Here is a 316-nt window from a genome sequence, read left to right as displayed (position 1 = left end):
GTTTTGAAACTGATCCATGATCCCTGGTATGTAATACGTAGGCCCAACACCACAGTATTAGAAACATCCCCATTACATGATTTTTGCACCACCATGCTTTATTGTCTTCAGTGTACTGTGGCTCAAAGTCAGTGCATGGTGGTCATCGGAAAAACTGTCTGCGGCCCCTAGACCTAAAAAGAACAGTTTTGCTCTCATCAGCCCACAGAATGTTGGACCATTTTTCCTTTGGCCGGCCAATGTGTCCTTTAGAAAATTTCAACCTATTCAGTACATGTCTTTTTTTTTCCAGCAATGGGACTTTGCGGGGGCTTCT

At 43.7% G+C, this 316-nt stretch overlaps 1 protein-coding gene across 1 annotated transcript in view; it reads right to left on the bottom strand.

Annotated features, from left to right (window-relative positions):
• Nucleotides 1-316, bottom strand: part of ddx1 (DEAD (Asp-Glu-Ala-Asp) box helicase 1) — a 9,321-nt gene that overhangs the window by 1,267 nt on the left and 7,738 nt on the right. The window lies entirely within an intron of this gene.

This window comes from Etheostoma spectabile, chromosome 18 (assembly GCF_008692095.1).
Source record: "Etheostoma spectabile isolate EspeVRDwgs_2016 chromosome 18, UIUC_Espe_1.0, whole genome shotgun sequence".
Classification (NCBI taxonomy): domain Eukaryota; kingdom Metazoa; phylum Chordata; class Actinopteri; order Perciformes; family Percidae; genus Etheostoma; species Etheostoma spectabile.
This window is presented reverse-complemented; position numbering and strand designations above follow the sequence as displayed.